The sequence below is a fragment of the Vipera berus genome (genome assembly GCF_964194415.1).
Source record: "Vipera berus genome assembly, chromosome: 3".
Classification (NCBI taxonomy): domain Eukaryota; kingdom Metazoa; phylum Chordata; class Lepidosauria; order Squamata; family Viperidae; genus Vipera; species Vipera berus.
The window spans coordinates 44,588,658-44,605,119 of NC_138204.1; the positions used below are offsets into that span (position 1 = coordinate 44,588,658).

Here is a 16,462-nt window from a genome sequence, read left to right on the forward strand (position 1 = left end):
GACCCTGCCATGAATGTAAACTCGCCAGAATAGTCACCAGGCCATGAGCCGTTAGATACGAAGAAGTTAAATTTATTTGCTAACTTAGCAAGACAGAGGTCAGCATAGTTAGCTCTAATGTCTAGAGAGTTGTATGAGGGGGGCATTGGTTTGTATAGGGACCCCCAAAGGTGGGTATTGATGATGTTTCACAAATAATATATAATCATCTGGTCCCAATCTGGCATTAAAGTCTCCCCCTAGTAGGACCCTGGCATTTGGGTGTTCCACGAGTTGTTTATTAACGTAGTGTTCCACCTCCAGCCATACAGCAGTTTGCTGATTATATTTAGCAGACTTATTGGTCTGTAGTTGGCAGGGTTGTCTCTCTTTCCCTTTTTATAAATTGGGACCACAACTGCCAAGCCCCATTTCAGCTTTTCTTAGTGAAGGAGGAAGATAAACATTAATTATCAAAAGCAGGACTGAGTCCCACTTGAGGAGAAGGGCCATAGCTGAATGGTTTAAAGGGGTAATAAGTGTGGACTCTGCTCTCAAGTTGGTAGAAATAAATATACCCAGCCCTCCTTTCAGTCTCCCTGGGCCTCTGCCTGGCCTTGCTTCCAGCTTATATGAATAATAGCCATTAAGCAGGAGATCATCAATAGTTCAAGTCTCTTGCACCAATATAATATCCTTATCTTTCAGAGGATCAAAGGGATTAAGTCCTCTGAAATGATACCACCCAGCTACATTCCATGACATGATGTTTAAAGTGTTTTTCTTACACTGGCCTTCATATAGTCAGTTCAAGTTCTTCATAGGGGCACTTGTTGAAGGATAGTTATAATTGCTATTTGATGCATTAGATTGAGTAGTTATTGTCAATGCTTCTTTTAAAGCATCCAATCTCTGTGTATAATTAGCTTGCTCAGGTTCTGGCAATATATTGTTGAAGTCTATCAACATTTCTTCTGGCATGCCCTCAGCAGAAGCAGTGACTGTGGGTAACTCTGTTTGTGGATCACTTCTCTGTTTTCTCAAGGTTGATTCAGCTGACCGTGCTTCAAACTTATCAGTATGAGGTCTGTTGCCGCTTGGATTTAAAGCAATAGTTTCCTCATGGAAAGACTGAACCAGGAGTGGGTGCAGGTTCCCTGAGCGGAAGACACGTATTGGAAATATTGAAAAACTGCTCAGGAAGCACTTCATTCTAAAAAGCATTGAGGGACTTATGCTTGAAGGATAACAAAATCCACATACACTGCTTTCTTGTTGGCAGCCACTCTGCATGTAAGAAATCAATCAGTATACTCGCAGCAGAGCAGCTGGCTCAGAGACCGCCTAACAGCTTTTCTATCACTCCGATGTCCTCTATTCCTTCTGTTGTCATAGATTTGCAAGGTAACCTGGTTGGTCTGTAAACTGAGGTTACAATGGTCACCTCTAGAACTATCTGACTGAGGATTGTCTTTGTGGATATTTTTTCCTCTCTCATTTATAGAAGGGAGAGAGGGGCCTGTTTCTAGTTTCCATTTCTGCATTAGCCATCCCATGTCTATCATTATGTGTTCTCCTGGGTCCTTCTGCAACATTTGTTTGACTGCTGATAAACTTTGCAAAAGACTCTTTCAAGCAGTCAACCTTATTTGCGACAACTGATAAAAGTTCGTAGATTGAATTTACGGTTTGAGCTGTGAGCAAACATTGTCTGGAAAGGAGATCTGTTTCATTCTCCCTTACTAAGTTTGTTACTATCCCATCCTGTGCAGGAAAAGCGGGTGCTGAATTCCAGGGAGGGGAGCTATTTTCTGTGAGAGAAACAGAAAGGTCTATATGCCCTTTTGCTTTCAAGTTCAGTTTGTAAAACCCATTCCAATGAGTCACATACAGATGAGTTACTTACTGGAGCAGGCTGTCTATTTGCAGTGAAATCTTCCATTTTCTGCTGCTTCAGTGGCTTGGGAGAACTCTCTGCTGCCGAGTGAACATGCTGTCTCTTTCTCCTTTTCCCCATTCTTGGTAATCCTGGCTTGTAGACTTGTTAAAATGTAGGTAAAACAATGGTAGCCTCTCCAGTATATATCCTTTACAAAAAATCTTAAGTCAACCAAGGGTTAAAACAGATTTAAAAATAGGTTAAAAATGGGTTAAAAATAGGTTAAAATGGGTAGGTTAAAATGCAGTGTCCTAGGTGCTTGAAAGATTCCTTCCAGCTTATATATTTGCAGCCAATTTCTTTGACTAACAATTTTGCTTGATGATGCTAGCTACTGAGCTTGGCAAGCATCAAAATTCACTTCCCACATACAGTATTGTAGTATTCCGAATTGCAACTTCACTCTCTTCTTAATGGCAGCCAATTCTGATTTCTCTCCAATCTACTGCCATATAGTGATTGCTAGTCTGTATTGCTAGTTGCCAAGAGAGTTTCCGTGTCCTTTTCAATCAGGTGTTTCTGGATACAAGAAATTTGACACACACATATCCCGAACCTGTGGGTCAGATTTACCTTATGTTCAGGTAGACAATACTGCAGTATCACCTTAAGAGCATAGAAGCCATTAATTTCTGAACCTAAAGTTACTTAACACTGCTATTGTTGTTACCTGGGTGTTCAGAAAAACAATTTCTAATCTCTGTGGTTAAAGTCCATGTTCATGTGCAAAAGACACAAAGGTTCTGAACTGCAGACAGGTATGAGTGCAGAAAAAGGAAAACCCAGCTTCATGTTTTGAAAGCCATTTAAGTGCAGCCTAATGTATTACAGGAAAGGCAAGAAAAAGTTAAATATAACAGCATGTGGACTTAGCTGTCTCAGGAAGGAAACATGCAATGCAGCTTTTTTCATTTCTTTTTGATTTCTGAGAACAATCTCTTTAATCCTTGTATTTGAAAAGTATTCATTATTGTCATCTAGTGACATTAGATTTTTGAATCAAAGGAGCAGGTTTTGTCTCACTCCAAAGCAGCATTATCATTTCACTCTCTCTACCATAACTGTTTTGTTGAATTTTGCAAAATGGGAATTAATCGTGAATCATCTTCAGATATAACTGTTGAATAGGGCTTAGTTAGCAAGCTAGCTTTACTAAAATGTTTTTTTGTGTGAAGTGATATTGGGAGGCCCATAGGGTTTTCTGAGTCTTCTTCCTCAGTTATATTTCTCAAACAGAATCAAATCCATAGGTGGCATTGAATTCTCATATTCATTTCCAGTTAGCTTTGGTTAATCCTGCTTCTTCTATCGCTCCTTGTAAATTAATGCTTCACCCAAAGAGAGAAAGAAATTAAGCATGCATGCTCTCTTTCGCATAGGTATCTGCTTATCTTGCCAAATTTCTGAAAAAGTAAAATAAACAAAAAATCTAAGCAATTAATGAAGAAAAACAAGACAGGGACTCTGAAAGGAGGAAGATAAGCAAATAAGCCATCACTCTTTCATAAATGTTACATAGCTAAGTTGCAAAATGTCCAGGTGTAATGTTCACTGCTGTTGATTATTTTGGGATGAGTGGAGTAGCCAAATGGCAGCTTGTCCCAGATAAAAGGAGGGTGGATGAGTGGGTGGTGGGAGGGAGAATCTTAGTATCCTGCCTCTCCTTTGCTGCAGTAGGGAAATAAGTGGCTTAGTACCATTGGGCAGAGTTATGAATTTCATCACCTTTGCATATTGGACCAGCCAATGAACAGGGTGATTAAATATATCATCCTGTCTATATTAACTCCAAAGTTTACAGTGACTTACGTAAAGCTTTGTGAGAGTTACACTGAGCCTTGTGCAAGCCACCCCTGGATACTGCATTTCCCAGGTGACAAATGTAAGATCATTTTTTCATATTTGCATTTGATGTAACTGCATCTTGGCTTAGATTGAATTTGGGGTGGGAGGAAGAGAATTCTAGCATTACTGTATTTGAAGGTTAAGAGTTACCTGAAATTCTTGGTGACTACCTGAGTGCACCTCTATAGTTTTCTTGTATGGAAATAGTTTGCCGTTGCTGTTTTCCTAGATGTTTTTTCAACTTGTTCAGATTCTATTTTTTTATGGTTATCCCTATTTTTACTTCTGGGCAATATGAAAATATGAGTGGCCCCAGAAAAAACAATCTCGGATTTTGCAGCAGTTATGACTGTCTTTATTTCATCATTCCCTCTCAATATACTTGCTTGTTCTTGGGTATTGATCTGATTTTAATGTTGTATATTCACTACTTACAATGCACAGTAAGTACTTTTTGGAAACCAAAATGTATTATTTATAGAAAGCATAATTTGAAGGTACCATAAAGGTGTAATATAGGAGAGAGAAGAAGTTTCCACTCCATGTGTATTCCCCATGATCTTTGATCTGGAAAATTGAGATTCCTGAAAAAATGAAACATAAATGACTAACGGGAAAAGAATATGCCTGTAATTTTCAGAGACTGCCAGGAAGATTTCCCCACCCTGTCTGTATAGAGCGCCAATGAGAGAGTTCATGTTTACAGTTAGCCTTGTTCTTCTCAACCATGCTGTGTGTTCTAAGTCTAGAATTTGCAGCAGCCACGTTCAACTCAGAGTGCAAACTTAGCCAATCCTCTATTGCCAAAATGCACTTTCTTTCTTTTCCTGTTGAGAAGCTAACAGGATAACAGGATCTGATTATGAGGAAAGCTTTCAATTAATTATCCCAGTTGTACAAGAGACTTAGCTGGTACTCTGTTCAGATTTTTACAATTCCTTTCAATCAAGTGATTTGTCATAAATCCTGACCATGTGATATACTGCAGAATATGATGGAAGGCCTATCTTAACCAGTCTTAACTAAACGGTGAGTCTTTAGGAAAACTGAAATACAAATAATACAAGTTTCCTAGGATTGATCTCAGTAATTTCAGTAGACCACAGAGGAACCTGTGTCTCAACCATAATTCTTACTTTCCCTACTGAAACTAGGACAAGGTTTTTTTTATTTTATTTTTTTAATTCCATTTATATCCCGCCCTTCTCCGAAGACTCAGGGCGGCTTACAAGCTTAACAATAGCAGTAGTTGGAACTATGGTTAAGCAATAACACGACAGCCATAAGTTTCTACAGTCCTGCTTTAGAAATTGATGAGGAATAATAGTTATAGTTGCCAACAGCTTAAATTCCATGCTCTCAAAAGAAATGTTGACAAGCTGGGAAATGCCTTTCTTCTTAAAGAGATCATTGGTCCGATGTGATTTCCAGAAATCACTGAGAAGAATGGGATTTATGTGGCAAAATGACACTGAAGTTACTCATGGGAGAACACTGAGGTGACTCTTTCAAAATCTGGCATTTTCAACCCAAATGAAGACAGAACGATTGCCCCCGCCCAGTACATCCACTTCTGTCCTGCCTTTTTGAAAAGTATGCTGTACCTGAAATTAGCCCATATTCTATACTTATCTTTTTTCTTTTATAAGGGTTCTTGGTTTCCATCCCATGCCCTTCTACTTTGGAGATTATCAGCAAGTTCCTTCTTTGCAGTGGTCAAAAATTACAATGATGACATTAAATAGCTGGCATGATTATAAATAGCTGGAATGGCAGACCACACAACTGCCACAGGCAAAAAAGCATTACTTACTATGTGTTTACAAAAGGGGCCATTAGTATGTCTGGAACTCAAAACCTACCCATCCCTCGCAGAAGAGCACAAGGTCATGCTCTTCAACTTCAGTCTGAAAATAAGCTTCATTACATCAAGTAATAAATACATACAGAGAGGCAAAGTTGCAGTTTAAATCCAGAGAAGGGAGAATTGTTGATATGAGGCTGAATTGGCTGTTTTCGGCTTGGGAGGAACGTGTGCGTTTTTTGGGGGGGATGGCTGTGGAAAACTCATGCAAAGTAAGGGACGCTTTGGAGGATACCATTTATAGTTTGTGCGCCAAAAGAATACCACTTGAGATGATTATGGTGCTTGAAGGGCAGATGGCAGGGAATTTTATATCTCCTCCTGCTTAAAAACAGTTCCTGAAATGGTTGGGCTGACAGGCAAGTTAACTTGGGGTGATTAAGGCAATCCCCCCTCCCCAAGAGGCTAATCCTGCAAATGCTAAGTATTTACCTTGATGCATTGTAAAGAATTCTGATTTTTTGTTTTGTTTTGTGGATGCCCACGAGCTCATCCACATAATGGTGCGGTTCTGTCCTCCCAGGCAAGCAAAACTATTTGATGCATTATACAGGAAAACGTCAGTAACGCAGGGGGATTTCTATTAGGGAAATCTGTCCAGCTTTATTTCAGCGAGGGACCTCTGGAAAGCTGCCGAGGATTCCTCAACCGGCCCTGAATGCAGACTGGAAAACGATCTTAAGAGGACGCGAGTCTGCAGAGCAACCACAGAAGTTGAGAGGGGACGTTAGGAAAGAGGCAAAGCCTGTTCCCGATTAGGAAAAAGGGGAAAGAAAAAAAAACAACACCCAACAATTTCCATTCATCCAAGGGGTGGCTTTGCATGGATCGATCCAGGCTGCCTGCCTGCTGAAACCAAGGCTCAAAAGTCGTTTGTGAGATGACAGAAACATCTGAACGGGAGCAGGAATTCAACCGGACATGCGGATCCATTCTTGAGAAGGACAATATCCAAAACCAGGAAGAGGACACGCAGCCTTGCCAGTATGAAGGGTGGCTCTGCCTGATTCAGAGGGAAAGGGGGTCTCTTGGAGGCAGGGGGCCGAAGCGGGGTGGGCGTGGGGAAAGCCGGATCTTAGGATCTTGCATTTCTCTCAGTCTCTGCTAAACATTCCCGAACCAGTCCTCTGGCGTGGATGATGCCTCGTTTTAGCCTTTCCATGGGACTTTTACTTCCGGCATAGGTAGGTCTGATTTCTTTGCCTAATTCTTCTATGATGGTCAGGAGTTCTGCGTATTTGCTCTGAGGGACTCGATTGCTGCCAGTGATCTGCCCTCCTTGCGTGTAGCCTAGAGAGGGGGGGGTGGTGGTGTCCGTAATCATTAATCAGATGTCGGTACTGCCCCGAGCCGGCCATGCTGGTAGGAGGGGAATGAGCTGGCTCCAGGGGCTTGTAGGACACGCGGGCGCCGGGAGGCTCCGGGGCCAGCACGCCCGGCGAGGTCTGCACCACCTTCGCTAGCTGAGGAGGAGGAGGAGGAGGAGGAGGAGGAGGTGGTGGCTAGTGGGGGGGAGAGCCGGCCCCGCCGCAGCCGCCCATCCCTCTGCTCCTCTCGCCTGCCCCGCCGCGCTCCCGGCTCGGCCATGCGGGGGGGGGGGGCGGGAGGGCAGGAGGAGCAACTTCAGTCAGAAAAATGTAATAAAGCTTAAGCATTTGCTATCATAATTTCTTCAAAGCTTCTCATGGCTGAGCCTTTGAGTAATATAGTTTTCTCCTGTCGCTCCAGTACAGTTCTATAGTATCAAATAAGGCCTCTCTATTGGCAACAAAATAATCTTCCCATTCAAAAATTTGACATTTTGTACTGGATTAGCCAATGGATTGCTTATATTTTTGCCGGAAAGAATTTATTTGGGCTTCGCACATTGTGCGAGTTGATAAGGTGGTTTGTTTGATTTTAGCTTATTATGTTGGATCTGAATCCAATATAATGTGTTGAATTCTATATGCAAGCCTGATTTGTTTTAAAGTCACAGTTTTGTTTTATGGTATGTTAGTTAGTTATGGTTACATATAGAGGTTCCATAGGGTCCTTCTTTAGGTTCATTAGCTTCCCTTCCAATTGGAGACTTCTGGATTCAGTCTGCAGTGTGTCTTGTATCAGCTGGCAGTTCTTTGTCTACAGCTGGCCCAAAAGTCCTTATATCATGCTGGCTGGAAGAAAAAGGCAAAATGGAAAATGTAAATAATTGTCTTTGACAGCATGACCAGCATGACTGTCACAAAAGGGGGAGCAAAGTTAGCCGCTGCTGTTTTCAGTCTGACCTTTGCATTTTTGGGATTCTTGATGTCATGGAGTGATGTTAAACTGGCAGAGTATTTGTTTCTGTTCAGGGCTAAGCTGTGAATGTGTGGGTGGGGGGTGGGGGCGTGGGGTGGGGTGGGGAATGAAAACTTTTCAAATCATCTGCCTTTTAGTTTCTAAACATGAAGCCTAGCAGTCCACATAATCTCTCTCCCCCCCTAAATTCATGACTTTGGTGGCTTTGAATTGTATTCTACAACTTTGCAGTAAGTGCGAGTTTGGAGGGACTCTGAAGAAAGAAGGGGATTTAAAAAACTTAAATTCAGTATGCTGGATTCAAGAGATTAAAAGTCCCAGAGTGTGTAGAAATGAATGCTGAAGGCAAGATAATTTGGACTACTACTTCTTCTTTCTTCTTTCTTCTTTCTTCCTTCTTCTTCTTCTTCTTCTTCTTCTTCTTCTTCTTCTTCTTCTTCTTCTTCTTCTTCTTCTTCTTCTTCTTCTTCTTCTTCTTCTTCTTCTTCTTCTTCTTCTTCTCCTTCTCCTTCTCCTTCTCCTTCTCCTTCTCCTTCTCCTTCTCCTCCTTTTCCTTCTCCTTCTCCTTCTCTTTCTCCTTCTTCTTTTTTTTAAAAACTGCATTGCTGAAGACCCCTTTGAATAGTAAAAGGAGAGGTGTGAGACAGTGAAAATACTTGTAATGCCAAGAGATAATGATGTATGTTTGCACATAGGTAGTAAGGGCAAAGGATTGATACTTGTTATCTCTGTAACACAATGCTGTATCTTCACACTACTCCTACACTTCTGTATTGCCATTCTCTCAAAAAGTCTACCATTTGAAAAGAATGGTATCTTATGAAACAAGGTGGAGGTAAGACGGATAGCAAAGAAAGGAAAATACATTTCTTTGCCTATAATTAGACAAAAATAGAATAGGGAAGTAGCACCTTGTGTGAATTGATCATCTGACTCTGACTGAATGGCTTGAAATATTGTACCCTATTTCATAGGATCGCTGTGAGGAAGAGAAGTTTTCAGATGCACATATAAGTTATACTCTGTTGGAGCTTGAAGGCAGAGTTGCATGTGAAGAGGTCCTGTTCTGGATGAAAATTGCAAAAAACTAAAACTCTCTGCAATTTCATCCCAGCATGGTGCAGATTATGTGCGTCTCTTGTCCCTTTGCATATGATGTATCACTGTCCTTTTCCTTGGCCAGAAAGTTGAATTGAATGATATGTGCACTCCCCTCAACGCTTATTGGAAGAACATCTTAAAACAAAATTAAGTGCTTTAAACTTGAAACTGTGTCCAGATTTTAAAGTGAGTTCAAACTATCTTGACCCAAAAGTGATTATTTGACAGTGGATAGTGAATAAGGGACACGGTGGCTCAGTGGGTTAGGATGCTGAGCTTGTAGATCAGAAGGTCAGCAGTTTGGCGGGTCGAATCCCAAGTGCCACGTAACAGAGTGAGCGCCTGTTACTCATCCCAGCTTCTGCCAACCTAGCAGTTCGAAAGCACGTAAAAATGCAAGTAGAAAAATAGGGACCACTACGGTGGGAAGGTAACAGCGTTTCGTGCGCCTTTGGCGTCTAGTCATGCCGGCCACATGACCACGGAGATGTCCTCGGACAAGCGCTGGCACTTCGGCTTTGAAACGGAGATGAGCACCGGCCCCTAGAGTTGAAAACGACTAGCACACATGTGCGGGGAACCTTTACCTTTACCTAGTGAATAAGGATAAAGGCCTCTGCTGATAAAATGATCAACCAAAGCCAAGGAACAAACCATGCGTGGCCTTGTTTCAGTTTTGCACTCTTGATCCTTATCTTGAGATCTGGGGATATTAATGCCACTTTAGAAGTTACAAATATATTTTATCATTATTTTTTAAAAATCAAAGCTCTTGCTTTCTTATGCCACTTACCCTCCAATAACCTTCCAGACCGTGTTTGAATGAGGTACTTGTAAAACGGCATCTTCAGAAAAGGCAATTCTGGACCGCCGTGCCCACTGCTCACTTCACATTCTTCCAGGAGGCAGGCAGATGGTCAAATGCAGCTGAGCACAAGGAGCCCTGAAAAGCCCAGCTAAAGTCTGGATCTCTTCCATGTGCATTAAGAAGGAAAAGCGGTAAACCCAAAGCCCCCAAATGGCTTGGAAGAAAGGGAAATAATGCCTGGGGCATTTCTACACAATACCAAACTTAAACTCTTATAAATGGGGACTCCTTCCCTAAATGGAGAAGGGGTGGGCCGGGAGGAGCTTGGCATGTATTGTCAGATATTTCTCCTGGCTGCTGTTGTTTCTGTTACCGGAGAGCTGGCTAGGCCACCTGTTGGGTTTTGACACATGGGAGAGGCCGCTGCCCTTTTTGACACTGCCTGCCTGTCCTCTTTCCCCTTGTCGAGTTCCCTCTCTTTTCCCTTCCAAATAGTTGTCTTCTGTTTACAACTGTCCCATTGTGGGGCTTGGCTAGAAGCAGCTGGGGGGGGGAGAGCTGTTTCAGGCTCAAGGGTAATTTCAGCCTCTTCAAAAGCCTTTAGAGCCTTGCTCCCTCCCTAAGAGGATGGCAGCACCAACAAGGGGATAATTTGATGGATTACTCTGCAGGGCTGAGAGGCTCTTGGCTAATCCCCTTTGTGTGTTTGCTGGGGGAGACACTCAGCAGAAGCCCCCACCCCCCCACCCTCGCTTTCCCTGCCTCAGGCAGAGAAAAGGCTGCTCAGCAGGGCGGGTTTTACATCCTGACATATAAATGCAATCAGCCGGGTCATGTGAGTAGGGTTTAATCCTTGCCCACTACCATGGCCAAGACGTTAAAGGGAGGGGGGCACCTTTGGGATGGCTTTAGATTTTTCTCACTTGGTTTGATTTCCATTTTTATTCTTCTGCATTAAACCACAGGAGGAGGCTAACTGGCAGAGGGGCAATCCTTAATCCTGGCCCGTTTGAAAGCAAACAGCTGAGGGAGGTCCCATCTTTATTTCTAAAAGGCACTTTTCTCTTTCTCACTGAAGATATTGACAATCCAAGTTTAATATGTCCGATTAGTGATTTGAATTAAGATCTTCCAAGCCATAAGCTACTAATACTGTGAGCCTTTGGTTACAGTAGAAATTACAGTTGGCACTGCTATGCTGTATATATTGACTGTGGAGCATGGATTTGTAGGACTAAGTGCAGGAACTATACATTGTGTGTGTGGGGGGGTAGGATCCTTTGTTGGGCTGTAGGAACAGAGCTAAATCTTGACATTTTTAGAAGGATTCCCCCCCCAGTGGATGGAGGGGAGGGGAAATGCTTTGTTGGGTGATGGTGGAGGAAATCTCAGCTCTGGGATGGGGGAATCTCAGCTTCATATGGAAGTGAGATTCCCCCAATAGGCAGCTCTTTCAGCCAGCCCCCAGAGATGGCAGGGAGTCTTTCTGGCTGCTGGCAGCAGCTTACAACCTTCCCTGCCAGCTTCCCTATTGGCTTTCTGGAGAAGCCACCAGAGAAGATTGCAGATGGTGATCACGTGGTCACAGTCATAAGTCTGAACAGGTTTATTTATTTATTTATTTATTTAATTTAATTTGTATACCGCCCTTCTCCCGAAGGACTCAGGGCAGTGAACAGGGCAATAAATACTAAAATACCGAAATACAAAAATTAAGAAGAGATTAAACCATAATGCCCAAATACAACAAATAAATTACATAAAAACAGTAATAAAACCCAAACCCATCAGACCAGGCCGGCTTGTTCAAACAAATAGGTCTTTAGATCACGTCGGAAGGAGCGAAGGTCGGGAGCCATCCGGAGCTCAACCGGTAAACGGTTCCACAGATTAGGCACACCCACAGAGAACGCCCTCCCCCTGTGGGTCACCAGTCGACACTCTCTGACCGGTGGCACCCTGAGGAGGCCCTCTCTGTGGGAGCGCACTGGGTGGAGGGAAGTTGATGCCGGCCGCAGGTGCTCCCTAAGGTACTCCGGACCCATGCCATGAAGGGCTTTAAAGGTCATTACTAGCACCTTGAATCTCACCCGGAAGGCAACTGGAAGCCAATGCAGCTCACGGAGCAGAGGTGTAACATGGGAGTATCGGGAGACCCCCAACACGACTCTCGCGGCTGCATTCTGCACCAGTTGGAGCCTTCGAGTGGTCCTCAAGGGCAGCCCCATGTAGAGAGCATTGCAGTAGTCTAACCGAGAGGTCATGAGCGCATGAGTGACTGTACGCAAGGCATCCCGGTCTAGATAGGGCCGCAACTGGCGCACCAGGCGAACCTGGGCAAAGGCCCCCCTAGTCACAGTTACTATATGATCTTCTAAAGAAAGCTGTGAGTCTAGGAGGACTCCCAAGTTGCGGGCTCTATCTACGGGGGGTAATAACTCACCCCCCATAGTAAGAGATGGAATACTCTGAGTTGCCAAGCATCCAGTTCACCATCATGTAACTGTGGGAAAGCATGACACTACAATGGCTGGATGCTGGAGAAGACTCCTGCGAGTCCCTTGGACTGCAAGGCGATCAAACCGGTCAGTCCTAGAGGAGATCAATCCTGACTGCTCTTTAGAAGGCCAGATCCTGAAGCTAAAACTCAAATACTTTGGCCACCTAATGAGAAGGAAGGACTCACTGGAGAAGAGCCTAATGCTGGGAAAGATCGAGGGCAATAGAAGAAGGGGACGACAGAGAATGAGGTGGCTGGATGGAGTCACTGAAGCAGTAGGCGTGAGCTTAAATGGACTCCAGAAGATGGTAGAGGACAGGAAGGCCTGGAGGAATGTTGTCCATAGGGTCGCGATGGGTCGGACACGACTTCGCAGCTAACAACAACAACAATGGCTGGAAGCACTTTACGGGTCATGAAGCACCCTTTCTGAGGCCATCATAACTTCAAACTCTCATTAAATGACCAGTGGTAAGTTGAGGACTCTCTGTATTAGATACGAAGGCAGACATTTGACTAACACTAAATAACTTCTGATTTACCTGCAAATTCAATTCAAAGAAGACCTAGAAACAGATCTCAAAACCTGGAGACTACCTGAATTGCTTTGCTTGGAAGCTGGCAAACACAAGAGAGGGTGATGTGAGAACAATTCATTCTTGCAATTCAACGACTGCACAGAAATTACTTAAGAGTTTAGTTGCCTACAGTACGTGCAGTCTGGATGTTCTGTGAATTGGATTTGTAGACATGGTGGCCTAATGAGCAAGTCATTCTGAAACATTTGACTTTCCTTTTCTTATTCACACTCATTTTTATGCCAGGCAAATTGATTCTACTGTTAAATTGCACCAGCTGTCTTTGATGGTTCACAGAGAGAAGTAGTACAGGGAAAACCTCAATAAAGCGTAAATGAAAGCCTCAGTGTGTTAAAATAGCTTTCCCAAAAATGGTATTGAACTTTCTTGAGGGGCTTTCTTGGCAGCACTTTTGGAAGGACTACAATTTGCCACTGGCTTCTTCCTAGGGCTGAGAGTAACTACGCCAAAGTTGCCAGTGGGTTTCTGTTGAACTATAATCCCCATAATTTCCATCTAAGCACTGGTTAGTCTAGTAGGGGATTAAAACAGGCATGGTCCAGTATCTGGTTGGAATAGGCCAGACATGTCAAACACAAGGCCCGGGGGCCGGATCCGGCCCACGAAGTGGTTTCATGTGGCCCCCGAAGCCATCCTGGAAACAGTGAGGGAACAGCCCCCACTGCCTTGGCTCTGGCCCAGGGACCCTCCTTCTGCCAGAGACCCTCAGATCTGTCCCCACTCCTGCCCAGGCCCCCATAAGCACCCTTGTTGCGAACGATGTAGAGCTGGCCATGCCAACCCAGTAGGCCATACACACTCTAGCCACGCCCACCCAGTAGGCCATGCCCACCCAGGCCACACCCACCCGGCCCCTTGAGGGCAACCACAATGCTGATGCGGACCTCAATGAAATTGAGTTTGACACCCCTGGGATAGGCTGATGCTAATAGGGCTGCCAAAGTTGAACTGGAAATATTAATGGCCACCAGATGGCAACAAAGAGAGCTCTCTGTCTAGCTGCCACCTAATGGTTGCCCAGAATTTGCAGAACAGATCTGGCAGTTCTGTTGATAATAAGGATGTATTTCTTCTCTACTCCCACTCCCTGGGTTGAGTGGCTTCAAAAAGACCAAAGAATATTTGGTTTTTTCTTTTCACCTTCTAATTTTATTTAAAGGTCTTGTTTTGAAATAGATTTTCATTCCAAATAACTTTACTGGCAGTCCCCAACTAATTTTTTTATGGTTAACGTAGGTTGTTGGGAGACAAAACTGAAGCACAATTGTATAATTAGAAAAAAAATTTTTTGTTGTTGTAGGGAAAAAACAGCTGGAATAGTCAACATAGTCAACAGATTATGCAACAATCCTCTGAACACTTACTCAGTAGTAACCTCCTGTAGACCATTCTTCAGTAATTGAATGTGTGATCCCAGCCTTATTTAAAATTTCAGTGAACTGAAATCAGCAGTTGAATGCCAGTTCATGAATCTTAAAGAAACAGGGAACTTCCTTCATTGTGAGTTTTCTTTTCCATTTACAGAAGCTGTTAGATCAAGGCAGTATTTGTGCATTCCTTGAATAAAAAGGGGTTTTTCAACATATTATTAACCATGCTCTGATGAAGAGCTAGAAATATAAGTTACAGTTACCCGGGGGGCTTCTGTTGAACTATAATCCTCTCAGTTTACCAAACCAGGAGCAAATTCAAGGAGCTGAAATTAAATAAATTACAACTGTGCGTCTATCTTCTTTACTCTGAGCACATACTGTATTTAAGAACTGAGGGGGGATGGGTCAGAGAAAGGTGAGGGACTTTTCCCTTGCCCTCTCAGATCAGAGAGGAAGTTTATAACTCTTCTGTTCCTCTTTCATTCAGTTTGAAGGACAGCTTCCCAGTTTTTCTTTTCTTCTTGGAAAGCCAAGGTTTCTGAGTCTTTTTCTCGAAGGATAAATGCATACAATATTTCGCAATAGGTTAACTTTTGAGAAATATATTTTAAAATTATTAAGAAGCAATTCCCAGTTCCCTCTGCTAAGGGTTTACTTTCCAGGCCAGGCCTTGAGAAGTAATTGTAAGCTGCCCGCTGAACCTTAAGGTAGACAAGTAGACTAGACAAAATGACATCAAGTGAGGCTTAAAGAAAATGTTGTCTGAAATGTTCCTCTTTCCAGTTCTAAGTTATAATTCTACAGTCTAAGCTTCATTAAAGCAATCAAATTTACTTTTCAGGAGACTTTGCTTATAATTGCACTGTGAAGCATATGCTTGTTCAATACAATCTGTGCCTTCAACTTTTCAGATGACCCCCAAAGAGTCAACTTCCAATGTCTAAGATATGGGTTTCATCCTTGTTTGTGGGTATCCATTTCTAGTGTGTTCTAAAACAATTTTGTACTTCTGAGAACTTTGGGCTTGACCCTTCACCTCTCTCTTGTGTGGATGAAGTCTGCTGCTGCTAGTTTGGTGACTAAAAAACCCTATACAGTATTTGCATTTAGAGGGAAGATAATAAATTCTGTCATTTTGCCCTACAGTATTGTTTCTAAAAGTGCTTTTAAATGATTTAAAAATGGAAAAGCAGTATACAATATAATTAACTATGCCCATTCTCATTACTGTGAATTCTAGGCCTCTCTTAGGCATGAAAGCCTTCTCTCTCAGCCCAACTGACCTCACAAAAAGAGGAGACAAGAGGATTAGGAGTGTTTGCTATTATATTTTATTTCATCTGGGCAGGAGAAATAATAATAATAATAATAATAATAATAATAATAATAATAATAATAATAATAATAATAATAATAATAATAATAATAATAAAATTTTTTTATTTTTATTATTATTATTATTATTATTATTGTTGTTGTTGTTGTTGTTGTTGTTATTATTATTATTATTATTATTATTATTATTATTATTATTATTATTATTATTATTATTATTATTATTACCACCCCAGGTCCTTTGGAAGGACTTGATAGGCAGATAAAAATGCCAAATCCAATCTGAACCTCTGATTGAGTGATGAAAGATAATGTGTATCATATATTTCTGTGTTGTTGAATACTAGTATAGCTAATTAATATTACACATTGGTGCTGAATAATTTCTTCTGGAAGAATTTCTAATTTTTATTGATTTTATTTTTGCCCAGCAGTCATTCATACATAATTTTTTGAACATGTCTATACCATTTTTTTAAAAAAATCAGCTTGGTGTAATTTGTTGAGTTGTTACGTTTTGATACAGTCCTCAAGGTTTTAGGTCCATTGGAACATATTTGTGCAGAAGCTGCAGGAATGTTAAATATATGTTGTTGTAACAGTTGCCATCCTTCTAAAGTGTGCTTTAAATTTGTCTTCCCTTTGTCTGGCTTTTCCCTTTAAATCATGCTGAGGCCTGGCCTGCTTACCTGGTTTTCAGGTAAAGGAGTTTTGTTTCCTGGTTTCTTAGACAAATGTTGTTCTCTATTCATCAGGTAGGGCTTATAATGTGTTTTTTTTTAAAAAAAAAAACTTCAGACTGTCTCCCAGGAGAAGAATAAAGCAAAGCGCGAACT

The 16,462-nt window shown here is 42.1% G+C and overlaps 1 protein-coding gene and 1 pseudogene across 4 annotated transcripts in view; one reads left to right on the forward strand and one right to left on the reverse strand.

Moving 5' to 3' along the window:
* Positions 1-3,735: 3,735 nt before the first annotated feature.
* Positions 3,736-16,462, forward strand: part of SLC45A3 (solute carrier family 45 member 3) — a 32,071-nt gene continuing 19,344 nt past the window's right edge. The window contains exon 1 of one of the 3 annotated variants that reach the window (XM_081323161.1): positions 3,736-3,800. The gene's annotated coding sequence lies outside the window, so the exon portion shown is untranslated. The remainder of the gene's footprint in view (positions 3,801-16,462) is intronic. The other 2 variants (XM_081323163.1, XM_081323162.1) reach the window with 2 other exon arrangements.
* LOC308664844 (cyclin-dependent kinase 2-associated protein 1-like) lies at positions 6,703-6,985 on the reverse strand (annotated as a pseudogene). Its single transcript has one exon. The product of its transcript is annotated as a cyclin-dependent kinase 2-associated protein 1-like (transcript).